This window comes from Anopheles arabiensis, chromosome 2, assembly GCF_016920715.1.
Source record: "Anopheles arabiensis isolate DONGOLA chromosome 2, AaraD3, whole genome shotgun sequence".
Classification (NCBI taxonomy): Eukaryota; Metazoa; Arthropoda; class Insecta; order Diptera; family Culicidae; genus Anopheles; species Anopheles arabiensis.
The window spans coordinates 89,375,911-89,394,558 of NC_053517.1; the positions used below are offsets into that span (position 1 = coordinate 89,375,911).

The following is an 18,648-nucleotide window of genomic DNA, read 5'->3' on the forward strand; positions in this document are numbered from 1 at the left end:
ACATTATCACACCAATTGCATCATAATCATTCGTGCTATTGGGCCACCGCCTTTTCAAATGAAGAACACTGGATTAAGCGTACCACATCGCATCGCATACGAATCTCTCTAATCGAATCCGATCCGGCCACAAGCGTCCACGGGCGAGAGAGCACGAAACGGCACCAAAACGTTCCACAGACACATTACCGTTCCCGTGTCAAACGGGTTTTTTGCTGATCGATTTCGACTACTTTTTTGGCACGCCACGCTCGAGGTACGAGTGTCACGTACAGAGAGGTTGCTCGCGCATTTCATCCCCAAACCCCCTCCCCCTCTCTACTGCAACATACAACGAGCGAACGAACGGACGAATGAAGTGATTTATTGAAGCGAATCGATTCTTATCGCGTGTCATGACGTACACTCCTCCTCCCCATGAGAGAGAGAGGTTGGAGTTGGGGCAGCAGTTCATCATCGTGTCTTTGCTGGGATGCATCACACACTCAGTGGAGGGTTGCGTGTGTGCTAGTGGTGTGCTCGCTGGAGCGCTCCCTCGATTCCAATCCGATTGCGACTTTTGTTAGTACGAATCGAAACTCTCTAGTTCCGCCCAAAACCGTCGGGAGTCGGAATCGTCCGGTGTCAGCTGGAGTCGCGCGGAGTCGGAGTCGGCGGAGTTGTCTGGATTCATCTGGAGTGTTTTTCCTCTTTTGCTTCGGATAACTCCGGACGGCTCCGGATGTCTCCGGTTGATTCCGGATGACTCCAGATGACTCCAGATAACTCCAAATAACTCCGGATGACTCCAGATGACTCCGGATGACTCCAGATAACTCCAGATAACTCCGGATGACTCCGGATGACTCCGGATAACTCCGGATGACTCCGGATGATTCCGGATGACTCCGGATGACTCCGGATGACTCCGGATGACTCCACATAACCCCGGATGACTCCGGATGCCTCCGGATGACTCCGGATGACTCCCGATGACTCCGGATGCCTCCGGATGACTCCGGATGACTCCCGATGACTCAAGATGACTTCGGATGACTCCGGATGTCTCCGGTTGTCTCCGGTTGACTCCGGTTGACTCCGGTTGACTCCGGATGTCTCCGGTTGACTCCGGATGACTCCGGATGACTCCAGATAACTCCAGATAACTCCGGATGACTCCGGAAGACTCCGGATGACTCCGGATAACTCCGAATGACTCCGGATGATTCCGGATGACTCCGGATGACTCCGGATAACTCCGGATGACTCCGGATGATTCCGGATGACTCCGGATGATTCCACATAACTCCGGATGACTCCGGATGACTCCGGATGACTCCGGATGACTCCGGATAACTCCGGATGACTCTGGATGACTCCGGATAACTCCGGATGACTCCACATAACCCCGGATGACTCCGGATGACTCCACATAACCCCGGATGACTCCGGATGACTCCGGATGACTCCGGATGACTCCGGATAACTCCGACTCCGACGAATCCGGACGATTCTGGATGACTCAACACAATTCCAAACGGCTCACGATAATGCTGGACGGACCTACCTTCCGGAGCAGACTCCGCATTTTTGAAAGCTTTACCCACACTAGTGATGTTATGTGATGTACGAAAAGCACCCATGCGCGCCATCATCATCATCATCATCATCGTGTACCTCATTTCGCCCAGGAGTGCGAGGGGAAAGGTCAGTCGCCCATTTCATCCCTCTCTATTTTGAAATACACTGCTCGCGGCTGTTAATGTGTGCAAGAACAGGGAAATAATGATGACCCACACGGCCACCTCCAACCATCCAACATACTACGCAGCCTAGAGAACGAAACTCGCTTATCCCCCGGGGGGGCGGTTTGTGGTTTGTCCGAAATGGGCAGGAAGCCACATTCACACCACGGGACAATTCCACCACACAAAAGGGAGCAGACAGGGAAGTTTATCGATTATCAGCATCGCCATCATCATCATCATCATCATCATGCCTGGGAGGGTGGCCAAGGCGCACACACATGTGTTAGGCGCATCCTGTAGAGCACACACAGAACGGGAGAAAGTGCTGGTGTTGATATGCATTGAAATAATTGCACCAAACCACACACCACGGCTCCACGGCAGGTCAGTGGTGATGATAGTGCAGCAAATTATCGCAAATACTCATTAATCGCATACCAGATGATTACTGGATGTTGTGCTGGTGCATGGTTCTTCGAACGGCGACAAAGCAGTAGCGCACAGGATGACAACACGCCTCCTCTCCTAACGGACCGTACATCCCCCATTCATACAACATGGCCTGCTAACACTGAGAGAGAGAGCGATTTGTGCTGGTGCATAATACACCGTTCATGAACACGCACACCGTGGATGAATGGGGCATTAAATTACTCCCGAAAAAGCTCATAAACTAAGGGATATGAAACAGGCCCTGTTGGACATTGTGGCATTATTCCCTCCTCAGAGCAGCTTGTCAAACTCATAGGAGCGACAACTGCAACCAGGGCCGGTATAAATAGAGCGCGTCTTCTCGTTTCGCAATCGCGTTCAATTATCAGCGCGTACAAGGTTATCGCGCATTGCTTGACTCCCTTAATTAGACCCTCGTGCGCGCACGCTGCCCTGAAAATAGCAACAAATTAACAGACACAATCGATTCGATTGCAGTGGGAGAGAAGAAACCGCTTGACACCTTTACCGCGTTAAGGCTGTTCACGAAAGGCACACATATTGCGAGAAAAAAAAACGTGATAATCCAACACGCAATACAAGCATACTCACACAGGGAGCAAAAAAGAAAAGCAACTTAAATCACAACTTCGGTAGGCCGCATAAAAGCGTCATGTTTTTGATTACGACCCACACGACCCAACACACAACAAACACGACCACATTTCGGAAAGGGATTGTTGACTTAAGGGGGTACGCTTTTCCATTTTTTTATTCTTCTCTTCTTTTCTTTAATACACACCGATAACACGCGTTCCCCTTCTGTGACGTGCAGCCACGCCGGTGTCGATCAATCGGTAAGCCATCGGTAAATATTGAAGAAGAAAAAAAAATAATCGTAATTAAACACTGCCGAACGTTGATAAGAGCTGTGTTTAAGAAAGGTTGCTACTGCGGTGCGCACACAGCTGGAGGAGGCGAGGACGTCGTTTGACGTCATATCTTGCTCGCCCACAGACCACCCCCTGCACACAGCGGGGCGAGAAAAAATGCTGTAAGAACCTTGAGTAAAGCAAGAGGAAAAAAACTAAAGCCATCCCGCATCTCCGTAACGCAGCAAAGGAATGGATAAATCGAACGCATCTATATATCGGGAGGAGCAGATGGGAAACCCCTTCCCTAGAATGAAAATGAAAAAATGAAGTCCAATGAATTGGCTTCGATCAATTTCGAAACGAGTTCATCAATCAAAACCCACAGCGCCGGCACAGTCCCGAGCCAAACCCGTGGGTGTGCATATCACCCTCGCCACGGCTAAAATGCCCGGGGAGTGTTGTGTATCGTCAAATTGATTGGCATTTGGATGGGAAGGGAACGGTCCCTCCTCTTCTACCAAACGAGATTCGCGCTTCCACCTTCTTCGTAGTGTCATTGTAATGCCCGCAACAGCAGCAGCAGCATCAGCAGCAGAAACGATGTCCTTTTGCACCCGAAGGGCATGAAAATGGGAAAATTAAATTGGGTACAGTACCCCCCCGTGTTTCGCCCAGCTGCAAGGGCGCACAAAGCTGCTCGTCGTCCGTTACACGAGCAGTAGTTATCGGTTGCTGTGATGAAAAATTAATTCCATTTCGACTCCAATTTGGCCAACAAAAACGCGGAGAAAGTCAACTTCCCGACCCCGGGGGGGTCGAAGTTTGTCGACTAAGAAAAGCGGAAGGAAAAGTTCAAATCGTACCGACTCTCTATACTCTTCGGTCTCTTAAACCAAAACTCCACACCGTTGGGAAGAGGGCGGTCATGAGAAGGATGTATGTTTTCAGTCCGTGCAGTGTGCGGCATCCTCAACCGGAACCGAAACTGCACACCACCCACCCTCCGCCTCTCGCACTAGCTTTTCTAATTGATCCAATTAGTAGCGAAGTAATCCTCCTCCGTTTTCCTGTTGTTGCAAACTCAGATGCGAGCGAGCGCAAACAAACGGAACGCAGTGGAGAATAGAGATTTAAGTGCTGAGATAAAGGGGAGACGACGACGAACGGGGCTGAATCACGTAATGAATCACGGATCAGTGCGCGCACCCTACCTCTGCTGGAGGTATTGGTCGGTGTACTACTTATTGCACGTGATAGTGGATGAAAAATTTAACACACACATACACACACTTACGGACCTTCGGCCCATCAAGCAGAAGGGAACAAGCACCACACCGTACACTCTCTAACAGTATCGACGCAACTAATCAAAAGAACACTATATATCTTTATCTGTATGCGTGTTTGAGTGCTGGGGCGTTGTTTCGCTGTGTTTATTGACACTAAAAGCTGCTCCAAACGTTCGAACAACCCGATCGTAAACTAGTCATCTTCAGTGCACCACACCGTGGCATAGTGTGTTCGGGGGGGGTGAAGAGATTGTGTGAGGCGCGCGGCTGATTGTGTGTCCGATGGGGTCGTAGTTTGCTCATGAAAGTTTCATACACCTTATACACTCAAGATGCTCACACACTGTGTTTGTACCGCTCGCAGTGCCATTGCATTGCAACACAGTAGCAATTTCAACTTAATGGCCTTCGTTGCTCCAGCTCAAACTCGCCGCCCAAGCTCAATCAGATAGATGAAGTTGTTCGGTGTCTCGTTCGGCGCTGTAGGAAAATGGAAACATTTTCCAATGGTTTAATTTCAGATATGATTTCGCCGTAGTAAAAGCAGCTACCAGCAGTAGCAGCAGCAGTAGCGACGAGTAAGAGAGGATCAATCAATAAACAAACACAGCCGAGAGGAGTCGGTGCTTCGTCCTGCTGCGACACCGCTCGGTACCACCACTCAAGCAATCGTTAGTGTCATGGAAGCCCAACCAGGAACCACCACATTGTGACATTGGGGCTTGTGACAGAGCTAAAGCGCCACAATTTACTATCCAATTACCCTCGCCCCGAGCAGGCCCAACACAGAAGCTCTTGAAGCGTCCAACGGAGCGTCGTCTCCTGGAGATGGAAGCAAGCACCAGCATTGGAGCACCGTGTATTGGAAGTAGATAAATATTGTATCGTGTAACTCGTGTGCGCCTCCTACCGCATCTTCAAGACACTTTATACCTCATGTCTCATGTCGGTGTCTGTGTGTAGTTGACAGTGAAAAGAAAGCTCGGTAACGAATAGACACACTTCACATCATTAGCTCACATTCGATAAAAACTTCAACAGCAGCAGCATTGCTTCTTGCACTACTACTACCATCACTACTACCTATATTATGTCGGACAATTCTCGAGTGACAGCGAGCCACGACTTTCGTCGCCTGAGCCAACAAAAACCGTCACATTCCTCTGACCACTTACGGCAAAAACGTACCGAAGAAGCGCCACGAGTCGATATGTCACACACAGCAAAATGCACGTTCTGTGGAAGAGGGGTAACACGATATCTCTCTGTTCTGTCCTCTTCGCACTGTCATCGGAAATGTCCCCTTTTTTGCCTCATTGAGTGGATGATCTAGCCGTTGAAATTGGTTCTTGGGTGTCGTAAAATGATTTGAGCTTCGGCTCACTCAACTCACGCGATCTCATCCAACCGGCGTTTCCGGTATACGGTATACAATGTTTTCTCCCCGCGTCTTACAGGGCTCTTCCTCTCTCTCTCCCTGCTGACCTCCGTAATAAGGCGATTGATTACTTTACGACTTTGCGCTGCACTACTGCTGCTTGACGGCTTTTTATTTCTTCTTCTTTGGGGTTGATGTATCAAACCGAAATGGAGAAGCTTGCGAACAATCTTGGCTTATCAATTTTCTTCACGACAAAAGAGGGGCGAGCCGGCGAGTTCGTAATCGTTCGTAACTCAAATCACTGGAAGCCTCTCCCCTCGATCACCTTCCCCGCGTCGGGCGCACACACTTTTCTGTCCAATTGAATGGGCTCCCCCCGACACCGGGGCCGGAGGGGCCCAGACAAATAAAATATTAATTACCTCATCCATCAATTCACATTCCAACCACATTGGGCCAGTGTATTGGTGTGCGCAGTGTGGGTAACGCCGCCGCAAAAGCCGCGCCATATTACATCATGGACGGCTGCGAGAAGGTTTCAATTCGACACGTTAAATTAATTCTACGGTTCACTTAAGGCAGGCACTCCCATGCTCTTGGAACGCTCGTAGAAAGACGATAACTTCTTGTTCCACAGAACTTCGACGATTAAATCCCTGCAACCGGAGTTGGCTCACAGCGACGCACCACACCGAAGGAAACTGTATCCTCCCGTCTGCTTCCAAAACAATGGTCCATTAACAGTTGCTGAAGGGTTTGCCTCCATTTGCCAACCGTTCAAAGTTAATAAAAGTATTGATCCGGATCATCTCGTCAGAACCACCGCCGGCGGGAAGGATAAGCGGGATAATAAAATCAAGACCCAAAGCCTCCGTCTCCTCTCCCTGCTTTCGAAAAGCTAAGAACAACGTCTGCCAACAGCGCACCACATCCATCATGTTGGCATGAACGTCCCGCAGGAAAAGGCAGCGAAACAAAAGGGCACGGAGGAAGAAGCCGTCGCCAAAATTTGCCAACAATTTTCCGGGTACGTCGTCCTTTCCTTCCCAAATGCTTCTTTTTTCCACCGGGTTGTAAAACCGACAACTACTACTACTACTACAGGGCGCGAGTTTAGCCCATTTTCATCGCTATTTCCATCGAAATGGCTAATAAAATTCTGCGTAGATATCCGGAGTAGCAGTGTGTCCGGGAGTTCCTCCGCTTACTCTCACATCGTCGGAGTTGAGGCACATGCCGGGCAAGACACGACACGCTTGTCATCGTTTTCGTCATTCTGCGTCCGGATATCCCATAAATCGGTAACGAACCGGGGGGGGGCGGGCGGTTAGATTGAAAACGAGCCCGGTTGGAAAACAATTTATTTTACCTCACCCGAGGGGGTAGTCACACTGTTCGGGCTCCGTGATTTAACCCCCGGGGCCCGAGTGCACACAAATGATGAGAAGAAGAACAAACGGGGGAACAAAAGAAAAGCGTGCGCCCGCAGCAACACACCCCACCACCGGAAGCTGTCGTAAAATGTTTCTTCATTAAACCAAACGCTTCGGACTATTAAATCCTTCTCGCCTCGTATATTTTACCAGCGAGGTTCCCTTCTCCCTCCCCACAACTCTTCCAAACAGTCCATTTCTCGCTTTTCACGGTGCACAACACGGAGGAGGAGCGCCATCTGCTATCTATCCTTTCGGTTTCGGCCAATATTTGTGTTTGCTCACTCGCTTCAAACACAACACGAGGCTGAAAAGGCGAAAACTTACTGGCCAAACAAGCCAACACCACACCGACGTCGACGAGACGCCGAGCCGAGGCGGCAACCATATTGCCAATTAATACAAAAGCCAAGCGAGAGCCGTCGAGGAGAGGGCCAAGAGGCCACAGCAGCGTGGTTTGGGGAGGAGAAGAGACCTGACACGCTGACTGCTGGGACTTGGAAAACAGATTTTCCAAACAGCAAGCAGCTACTCCGGAGCAATGTCGTTTAATTCTGTATCCTGCTTTTGACACCCTGTCTCTCTCTCTCTCACTCTCTCGTGTTGGCACATTTTGTCCGACAAGAAGCTGTTGTTTGCAATGTGGTGGCGGCGTTCACTTCAAAACCAAACCAATTCAGAAAAACCTTCAACCCACCCCGTTCTTCATGCTGCGCTCCAGGAAGGAAGAACACAATCCAAAATCTGTCCTTCTAATGCCCAGCAAAGACGGCCAGAAACCAGTGTGTGACACACTCGTTTACGAATGTCCTGAGACGCTTTCCGCCCCTTGATACTCTTGATTGTTCTTCCAACCTCTTTCCTGGCCCAATTTGTTTCCTCTACGGCCGCTGGACGACTCCTACTGGGGCTTTGCTGGGCCACTCCTTGACATTTTCACTGTGGCGTAGAGTGTGTGTAAGTGTGTGTGAGTGTGGTATGTATGTTTATAAATTGAACACCACTCCTCGAAAGGACGACCACCACTTTGCGTGCCTTGCAGCCGAGGCAAATTCACCCTTGGCATTCTATTGCGACAGAACTTTTGCCGTAACGACGACGAACCCCGTAAGCCCTCGCTGCACCGCGCCCGGCACAACACGACCCTTAAATTCTCATTTTCCTGCCCTCTTGAGGGAAATATAAAATGCTACATAGCCCTTCACAACCCTAGAGAGAGCGCAGCAAACCATCCCTCTTGTGGTGTGTGACCGTTTGGTCCTTCGAGTCTGCTATCCAGGACCTGAAGTAGGACCAGGACCTGGAACATACCGTACCGTACCATCATCATCATTCAGCGCACGCACAACAGCGCCACCCCTTGGGCGATAATCTTTGCGCTAAATGAAATTAATTACCATCATAAGCAATATTTCATAACATATTCATTTACAGCCGTAACGAACCGCTACGCTACCCGGCCGTCTGTGGGCATAGCCCCACCCCATAGATGTATATGTATAGGTGCCCTTCTAGAACCATGCCGGTCCGGAGCAAAAGCAAAAATAAGCGACGAAGGCAGTGTATAATTATTTGTTCAAACATACGTTCAAACATTCATCATACGGCAACTTACACACACACACACACACACACACACACACACACACGGACACGGTGGGGTGAGAGTGAAAGGATATGACGCTCGAGATCCTAGTAACAGGGGCGAACGGTATGATGGATGGAATGATGAAGTGCTAAAGGAGGAGGGATGTGCTATCCGTTTTTGCCCCTTTTAAAAAACAAACTTCAGCGAAGAATCGCGTAACAACGATGACCGATGATACCGCGTGTAAGAGCGGAACGACGAACCTCTCCCTAGGTCCTCTCCCTAGAATGATATTCCAATATGGCATACGGTTCCATTTGTTGGAAACGCGTCAAACGGTGCAGACCAAGCGCAAACACGGCCACGCTTCCATTCCGTTCGATATCCCTTTGCCGAGGAAGACTATTCACGGATGAGAAACGCTCTCTACAGCGGTGATGATGATGATGATGATGGTGACGATTATAATGATGGTGATGAGGGTCCAAAAACAGGCCCAAAAAGGGGTAACAAAAAGGGGACGGAGCGCGCCGACGACGACTGCAACAGACCGTGTAGCCGACGGTGCGCCGTCGCCAAACCGAACCGAACGAGCGCGTAACCGTTTAGCGCCCCCAAAAGGACGATGTTTATTAAACTGCTTACATCTACTTAATAACATTAACACAACAATCAAACCGATGACGGCACAATAATGCGCGACCCGGGACGAGCCGGTACGGACGGTACACTACAAGCGCCCGAGAGAGACATTAAACCTTCGCACTGGAGCAGAATGTGTGTATGATGATGATGCACACACACCTCTGTGTGTGAAAAAGGTACGACGACGAGTGGATGGGTAGGTGTTTTATCGATCGAGCAATAACGAGAGGTGTCTGTGTAACGACACATTCGATATGAGAACGATGCTGTGCCGGTCGGGCCCCGGAAACGGTACACGGAAATATGCAGTTACGACGTTCCCCCAAACGGTCGATTTCCATCATGGCCGGTGTCTCGGGTGAAGCATCAGATTATAGCGTGTGCGCGGCGCACGGGCCTCGTACCAAAAGGGCGTCAGTGCCGACAACGCAACAACACACTCTATCGTCATCCGCTTCCGCAGGGATATAACATTCCGAAACAATTTCCGACACCGAAAGATACACAAAGAGAGAGAGATAGTGAGGCAACAATCTGTTCTTTAGTTAGGGAATAGGAATATGTCCTCTTGCCCTATTCCTGTGCAGTGAGCTACAGCTGGTGAGCACATCTTGTGAGGTTATTGGTTCGCAAAAAAAAAACGAAACAAATACTCGTTACAGTTCGTTGCCCAATCATCACGAAGCCATCGACATCTGAGATGTACAAAAACCGTTCAAAAGAAGACCCATATAAACTCGACCAAACCTCAAATTGAACGCGAAATTGAGACCATTACTGAGAGGTAAGGACGACAGACCGCCAGCAGCAGCAGCAGCGAACTGTAGCGAATACAAAACAAAGCAAAACCCAAAACCAAGCGTTCCAAGGTTCTCCAAAGTCCTTGGAGACGAAAAATATCAAATCCAATCGATTCGGGTTGGCGCACCAGAAGGGATAAAAGTGGCCACAAGGGACCGACAATGTGGCATCCTTTACAGGGAAAGCTCTCTATCATTCGAACCTTGTCTCTTTTGCCGTCTTTTTAGAGGTTAGAGATTTGTAGAGAATTAGTTCACCTCTGACAACTGGCATCGTCCTCCAGTCACTGCGCACGAAACCTGTCCCTGATGTACCTCGGCCAATTTCGTTACCATCACAGCTCTTCCTTTCCTTTGTGGCATTTTGTAAAGCGGATGTCGTGACCCTTTTGTACGACACTCGGAACAGGTCAAATGCAGTCATTGGAGACGGTTGGTGCAGAGAGATATTCTTCTCAAGGTTTGGTAGCAGCTGCTTTATCCCATACAAATTCGCGTACCATCATCAATTGCTGGGTACGAGAGATAACTTCAACCGGCGATGGTGAATATCTTCGGATCTGATATCCTTCTGGTTTCACACACACAGTAAGTGCGCTGGATCTAGTGTAACCCCTATACCATACAGAAAACCGTTCCTCGCTCGAAGGTACTCTCGCCAACTCTATCGATATCACAAATTCCACTATCTATCGCTTCATCACCATCATCATCAGCGTCATCATCATTCCGTCTCGGTCCTCAGGTCCGGTCGATAAAGTGGTGAAAATAGCGGAGTCATATAAAACCATTAACCAACCAACCAACCCACCAATCCGACGGCTTCCGATACCAAAAGAAGGGCCCCCAGCGCACAGGAAAGACTTCGATTTCTGCCAACTGCTCAACGTGCAACAATTCCAGCACAAAGACCGTCGTCGTCTTCCTTGCTGCAGAAAGGGAAGAAAGGTCAGACACAATGCGGTACACCTTCCTCCACATCCACATTCATCGTAAGGCCTTCGCAAAGGAAAGGAAATGGTTGCCTTTTCTGGTCACCGTTCGATGTCGTACGTCGATTAAGTTTTCGACACGGTTAGTTGCAATCCGGCACATGTGTGTTTGTGTGTGTGTCTGTACCATGAGCCGATTGTTGAGGTGCAGTGATGGTGGTGGTGGCACGACATGGCAATTGTGACGCCATGGCACGCGATGAAAGCGATGAGTAAATTAAACACGCTCAAACACGCCATTCGGGACGACTGCGGGACGGGAAGGAGGGAAATTGGTTTAGCTAATTGAATGGACACAGTAAGGGCGAATCCCATATTTCGCTCAGCATGGAGGAGCATCGACAGTATAATGGCCGTGCACGATAAGGATTCCCATCTCCAGGGCAGAGGCACTGCTGCTGAGGATGAGATCCCAAAAAGCCCAAAAGGATATTCAGCACAGTCCACCAGAGCAAACCTACCTTTTCTTCCAGTCTCAGCCGCACGTCGTCGTGTTTCTAAGATCATGACAGCTAGCAAACCGAGCGATAGCAACAACAAAAAACTGTTACCCCAAACACACACACACACACCGGTGCTGTGGAAAAACGTGAAAATTGGATAAATATTGACACTGGGTGTAAATCGTTCCTAAAAACCACTCTCTCTCTCTCTCTCTCTCGCGCTTGATACCTTTCGTTTGCTACACAGCACAACCGGTGGGTTCGACAATTACGTCAATCACTGTAATCACATCCGTCAGAGGGATCGTGCACACACACACACACCGGCCGACCCGGATCCGTTTGGGTTGGGTGCACGTCGACGCAAGAAGGATGAGAGAAAATCCATTCCATCCGGAACCAAAACCCAAGGGGACCACCTCCTGCTTCTACCTATCTCGCCCTCTTCGCACTCTGTCTCTCGTCTAGGAAAAGACCATTGTGAGAGCGTGAGAGAGAGAGAGAGAGAGCAAGCAAGCAAGCAGAAAAAAAAGAACCAAGTCCCACAGAGAGAAGGTTCATCATCGGCCATTTTGCCACAAAATACTTCCCGCTTCTTGCACGCCAACTAGATCAGAGGCTGTACACACGTTGGGGGATAACAGACCAGTAGGAGCAGGATAGGGGAAGGATGGCGGGATGAACGCCGAAATGGCAGGCAGAAATGTCCCCCACACCATCCGCCTTCGCTTTCCCTTTCAAGGACCGAGAGAGGTTTACGACAGAAAAGAACACGGCTCACTGGAATTGAAAGCATATTTATCCTCTTTTCTGCGAAAAAGGTTCTCCTCCTCCAACATCCCGGCTGGAAGAGCAGGAAGCATACGGGGCAGGTAACACAAGCGAGCGAGCGAGAAAGTGCCTGTGCCGTGTTGAAGGGAACAGGCAAGCAAAAAAGGGCGCCTCTCCAAAAAAAAAAGGTGAGGAAAAAAGTGGAACCAACGAGCGGTAGCGCAATCGTAGCAGTAAGGGCGAATATCCATGGATCCACCACCGTCAAGCGCCCTCTATGCGAATATACAACAGGCCCCATACTCCACAGGTCACCCTTCCTCCCGAACCACCAACCGCGTTTTGGAGTCAACTCTTTCTCGTCGCACACAACACGACTGTGTGTGCGCCCCGTCGGCCCGGGGTGTATTTGCTTTGCTCAGCCGCGTTATACGGTTGTGGCAACAAAACCCCCGGAACACACACTCGCTTGGATGAACCTGCTGACGTGCGAGCATGATGAGGACGCTGATGTACGGCCAGGTGGTGGTGGACGGAGAAGGAGCACGGGGATCCGTTTGAGCACGGTTGAGTTTGGATAAAGGTGTGATAAAGGAAAGCAAACAACTGCTAATTTTTCCGACCGGTACACCACCACCACCACAACCACCTTCCCCGACTACTCCATCATCTCCCCATTCCTCCCCCTCTCTCCCTGCACATGAGAAGGGAGAAAGGGTGTAGGTTCTACGGTCCTACGAATTTATGATGCTCAAACAGAAGTCTGCACCATATACACTTTCGCGGCGGCCGTTTGTGAGGTTAGAGAGAGCCTTTCGGGCACACACCGGTGTACACACCACACGCAAGCAAATCGCCCGGGTGGTATTGAATAATGGATTTTCGAAAACTTGTGCACCACTACTGGATAACCCGCGTGCAAGGGTGTTGTGTTTTTGCTAGACGTTAGTGCTTTCCGACGCTGTCAAATAGCAGGCAAGCAAAAGAACAAAAAAAAAACTGGAGCACATGTTAGATATTGTTCCAGCATGGAGAGAGGAGGAAACAGCGCTGGACTTCGGACATCGCACCCACACCCCAGTACCAAGAAGTGAAGCGTTCGAGACATGATAGCTCAGTTTTTTTCTGTGTGTGTTTGATGGAAAATTCATCACAAACACACCAAACTGTCAAGCGAATCGGCGAATCCGGTAGCGCGATCTATTTTCTAACCCAGGAATGTCTGTGAACTGTGTCCGCTTCGTTTTAGTGGCCACACCGATGTTAGAAAAGCTAAAAAAAAACTATCATCATCCAAGTTGGAGCGGATCCTATTGCTTTTTTTCCACTCTCTTCCTGCATTGGGCAACGCACATTCGATAACAGAGTCGAGGAAAAAGAAAAACGACACGCCAAATGTGCCTGATGGAAAATTAAGCGCTACCGAAAGAGAGCATAAACACCGTCTCCTCCTCCCTAGAGCCGGTAGTGTTCAATCAACTGTGCATTAGCCCTGCGTGTGTGTGTGTTGTCGTCGTCGATGTAGATTGCTTTTCCTGTCCTTCAAAAAAAAAAAGCCTCTTCCTCGTGTACGTGTTTTGGGTTGTGTATCGCCGAAATCCGATTCCGAAGGAAAGGTGATGATGATGATGACGACCAGCGACGATAAAATCCAGTCTGCTGTCGATGATGCTCGCTGCAAAGACACAACCACCACGGTGTGCACACAGAGAAAACAAGATAATCCTTCTCTCGGTGGTGGTGGCCATAAGCGACGAACGGACAAAGAATATGGGGGAAAAACACGTACCGGTAAGCAAAAATTGCAGTGACTGCTCGCTGCAAAACAATCGAAAATGCGTCGCCTGGACACGCGGTGTGGAATATCTAAAAGAAAGAAAGAGAGAGAGAAAAAACACGTTAGTACGCAGGAAAATGCTCATCCTTTTGGGGGAGGGATATCATTTTGGAATATAGAAGCAGCTCGCTTTCTCCTCTCACGTTTGCTCTAACCTCCTAATGAAGTTAGCGGCACGATGTGTGTTAGATGAAGCACTCGGAAAGCCCTGATTTAGGGCCACAAAAAAAAAAAGAGTTGCAACTAAATTCGGCCACTTGGTGTAGCTCCGAGTGCCGCACAATGGGCGAACGAAGTTAAGCCCTGCTTACGGAGTAAAAGCCAATCCCAAAGCTCATCCCTGTGTGTCCATTCCCTGTATTCCAAGGGAAACAAACAACAATGAAAAAAAAAAAACGCTCCCTTCGTCACTGAACGGGACACACGATGGCATCGATCGATGGGAGCAGCAGCACCACTCAAACACAACAGATATGCACGCAGCACCGCTCGTCGGAGTCGGATGGAAAAGACGGACGGGGATCCAAGAGTTCGTCGACGTCGTCCTTAGTCGTCCTTCGTCCCGTACAGCAATACGCACACACACACACAAGCAAAGCACACGCGTGCCAAAACGGATTCCCCGACGGTGAAAGAAAGAGAGAGTAAGAGAGAGAGGTCGGTCCGCGCCCGTCCGCCCATGTGAAAACACTTTATTTAAGCAATTTATTCACTTCTCGTCGTCGCGGCACTTTACATTTTTATTCATCGACCACTTCACACACCAACCGACCCTCCTCTCCGCGTGTACCTACCCCCCTACCTCACCATCCCCTCCCGTGAGCGGAAAAGCTTCTGTCCCCGAAATGGCACGAACGAACGAACGAGATGCAACAACAGAGGATAAATAAGGACGCAAAGAAAATCTTTCTCTCGCTCGCTCGCTCCCTATCTCTACTAGTGGGGCCGCGTGTACCGACCCCGACCGAAGTGCGTGACCGGATAGGGAAAATCTGACCCCCCCCCTCACCATCCCCTCTCGTTCCCCACTCATGAAAAATCCCCTTCTGGTGGGTACACACTCTGCCCATAATCCTGGCTTTTCACCCTTATCGCTCTCTCTCTCTCTCGCAGTGTACGCGCCATCTTTTTCATCCTCTCGCCTGTCTCACTCAAACACACGCAGTAGCTTCCTCTTCCTTTCTATCCCACAGAAAAGTTGTGCACCAGGGGGGGCCGGCAATTGGTGAGGAGATCGGAAAATCGGCTTTTCCTTTGGCGATGTTAGCGCGGCGCACGCGTGCCATTTTGCCTTTTGCCGGATAAAACATTGAGCAAATCTCCTCGTGCCGCGGCTCTGCGTGGGGCATATGTCTTTCACCCTGCGATGGCTTTTGTAGCAGGCTAGGCAGCTTGTGTGTGTGTGTGTGTTTGTCCACTTTCATGCTTTAGTGGCGCCAGCGCGAGCGAGAGGATAACAAACGGCAAGGGAGAAAAAACGAGAAGCAATTTTCGATTGTGCGTGCTCGTGTTCGTGAACGACAGATTTACCGGAACAACGACCGTGGGGAGGATTTTTTTGGTTTTTTTGGTTTGGTGCACCAGAGGGATGTATAGGGCAACAGCAGAAGGGAACACCAACCGACCGATCTCTCACACACATACACAGCAGACATTTTCATTGGACGAGGTGAAAATGCTGGCCAATTGACCGAAAAATATTCCAAACATAAGCACTCTTGACAGCAATCTTGAACAGCAGAGAGAGAGAGAGAAAGAGAGTGAGGAGGGGAAGTAAGAAACGCCGTGGCAGTGATTTTTTTACGCCCCTCTTATTCCCTCCTTCATCTTGACTGATTCAATAATAATACAGACAATTTGAAGAAATCTCATTAATCTCTGCCTGTCGGACCAGCTATAACAACAGAAAAAAACCCCCGCGGGAGCCCAGATTGAGCTTCTCTTGCGCAGCTTCTTATCACAGGCTGTAAACAATTCTTAATGGTTCTAGAAACTACCGAAGAACTGTTTTAATTTTTAAACGACTGTTAACCTCTCCACCGCTTAACCTTTGCGCAGTGATAAGAAATTAATCATTGACTTTTGCTACACCAGAGCTAACAGATTTTTGAGACATTAAAACCGTCCTCGATTTAACGTGTTTTACTGCGACCTCTCTCTACACGGCAAAACCCATCTCCTCTTCCGAGGATCCATCAAGCACGCGTTATGATTTGCTTACTCTGTCCCCTCCGGATGACAATTCTACCATGAAATCAATTTCACGGCAAGCAATCGTCCCATTGGTACAATTTGCGCAAAGCACCATGGCAAGCAAGCAGCAAATGGATACCAATCAATTGGTTCATCTCCTTATTGGTGGCGCTTTCGTAGCAACGGCGGCATTAGTCTACCAACCGTGACGTCAATCGGCCACCAACGACGGCAGCAGAGGAGCTAATATTGACAGCCAAATTAAATTTACCTCAGCACAAAAGTTAATCACGCGCGACACACTCACAAATTATCTCTCTGCACACTTGAGATGCTTTCTTAGCCCCTCCAAGCATAATCGCAAACGGTAAAACAAGGTAATACAATAAATTATTTAAAAAAAAGTCGCCAAAAAGTTATTTTAAAACCACTTCCACCTAAGGTAATAAGTGGAAAAAGCAGCTGCCGGCATCATCATCATTTGCCCACCCCGCTATGCTATGACATGGCAATACGGTTGCAACATACAAAACATTCATCCATGCCCGAAAGTCCCAACGAGAGCGCTGATCCCTTCGGCCAGAAGAATCCAGAGCAAATTAGAGTCGGTGTGAGATCCTCACCCGGTGCAGCCGTCAGTCCATTCGCCGTGAAAGTGGCCCGCCGGGCGCAAGTTCAATTCCGCTTGCGAGCTTTTCGGTGCGCCCGTGCGCCAACTTTCGGACTGCTGCTGCTGCTGCTGCTGGTCGGAAGTCATCTGCACAGAATCCATCATCCATTTTTGCTTTCTAGGGTGAAGGTTTTGGCAGAGAGCACACAAAAAATTGCTACCCAATCTTACCGGCCAGCCGCCGGGAGCCGTTCCCATTTAATCATCATCATTTCAGTGCCAGCGGGTGAGAGCCAGATTTTTCGTTTTCTTTCGTCCGAGATCCCGAGGGTGCGAAGAAAGTCCAAAACCTCCGGCACGACCACCGTTGGGTGAAAAATCTTTGAAGTTGTTTACGTTCGCTTCATGTATTTCATGGTACATTTTTATGTTGTTGAATTTTAACGACCGAACAATGACTCACAGTGACATTTTCCGTTTTTAATTGCAGAAATATGTACTTAACAACCCGCCACCACGACAGCAATAAGGACATTCTGGCGCCAAAAGTGTTTTGTTAAAGCTGACACCAATTATGGGCCATAAAAGGAGAGAAACAGGACAGAAGGATCCAGTCGGCTGTAACCGAAACTAATCATACATTTTCAAACCACACCACAAGGCACCACCATGTGCCCACTTTCTTCTGCTCAAACTCGTGCGCATTCTTACCTCGGAGCTTCTCCAATAATGATGGCTTCACATTCTGGCCCCAAAACAAAAGGCGTGAGACACAGGTAATTCCTGTTCGGAACGAAAAAAAAGAAGATGTCAGCAGCTACCCCAGGAAGTATCATTTCCCAAATTCGAGGACCTCTTCTTCAAGGATTTTTAGTCGTTTTACAAAAAAGGATATTCTATCGTAAGCAGGAGGACAGTGCAAATGCAAGGAGTCAAAAATGCCCACCCAGCAACAATACCAACTGGAGAACAACAAGAAAAAAAACCTTAACAATTACAGTCAAGTGACAGGTGCGGCGACAGCATTCAGGCCACGAGACCTAAACAGGATCTTTGGGCTCTTCTTCTTGAAGGGCAGCAAAACCCAGGAAGCACACGACACAATGAAGCGCCATCCTCTCCTGTCCTTTGCCACTCGCCGGAAGCACCGGAAAAAGATTATCTATAAAAAAGTTGCCCTTTTTGCGCCTTTCTTAATCGACACGGTAGCGCGCCGCCGGTGGAGAGGTGGCGAAGACGACAGCGGTATCCCATTAACGATGGACGCAGTCCAACTGACGCACGAAGAAGGCTCCACCACACAGAAGAGACAGACGGGAACGTGCATGGGTTGTTGAACGGAATCAGAAGTGTGATGTCATTTGAGGCGAACGAAAAAAAGCACGTGGAAATAAACACATACCAAACCCTGAGGTGGAGACACATACACAACTTTCTTCTGTGGCCGGTTTCCGAGTTGCCGAGATCCTTTTTGGCAGGTACATTCATGTTTTAACCTTTTTCTACTTTGGGAAGTGTCATTTGTGAGCTACAAAAAAGCATCCATTTCAACGCGCTTTGGCGACGATATGTGTCCACCCTGTATACACACAGAAGGTACACATTTAAACGTACCTTATTCGTTTTTATCGT

General features: G+C 49.1%; 1 protein-coding gene across 8 annotated transcripts in view; it reads right to left on the minus strand.

Moving 5' to 3' along the window:
• Window positions 1–18,648, minus strand: part of LOC120897715 (trithorax group protein osa) — a 108,183-nt gene that overhangs the window by 61,905 nt on the left and 27,630 nt on the right. The window contains exon 1 of one of the 8 annotated variants that reach the window (XM_040302776.1): window positions 14,166–14,244. The exons of the other annotated variants lie outside the window; for them this stretch is intronic. The gene's annotated coding sequence lies outside the window, so the exon portion shown is untranslated. Of the gene's footprint in view, window positions 1–14,165; window positions 14,245–18,648 lie in introns of those variants that run through there. 8 annotated transcript variants of the gene reach the window in all.